The following is a 446-nucleotide window of genomic DNA, read 5'->3' as shown; positions in this document are numbered from 1 at the left end:
GGCCACAGCCTCTATCCCCCACAGGGTCCCAGCACCCCCCCAGGGTCCCAGGCACCCTGGAAGGCCACAGCCCCCCTGCCCAAGGTCCCAGCTCCCCCTGGAGGGCCACAGCCCCACTGCCCAGGGTGTATAACTTACATTTAGCAGCACTAGCAGAAGCGGGGTGCTCTGAGCCATAGTGGCAGGACCCAGCACAGCAAAGGGGCCCCAAGGGTGGCAGGACTCAGCTGGGCCCAGCACACAGCCCCTGCATGCTGCACTGGGTCCTGCTCCCATGGGCCCAGCCCAGCCAGGTGGCAGAGGGGCCCCGAGGGTGGCAGGACCCAGCTGGGCAGGGGGAGGGGCCGGGCATGGCAGAGATTGGTGGTCTAGGCGGCTGGTGGGGGGAGAGGCCAGGGAGGGTAGGGATCGGAGGGGTTGGGGGAGTGGGCGGGACTGGCGGGGGG

This window comes from Gavialis gangeticus, unplaced genomic scaffold (genome assembly GCF_001723915.1).
Source record: "Gavialis gangeticus isolate Ggan-Ray unplaced genomic scaffold, GavGan_comp1, whole genome shotgun sequence".
NCBI lineage: Eukaryota > Metazoa > Chordata > Crocodylia > Gavialidae > Gavialis > Gavialis gangeticus.
Note: the sequence above shows the minus strand (reverse complement) of the source record.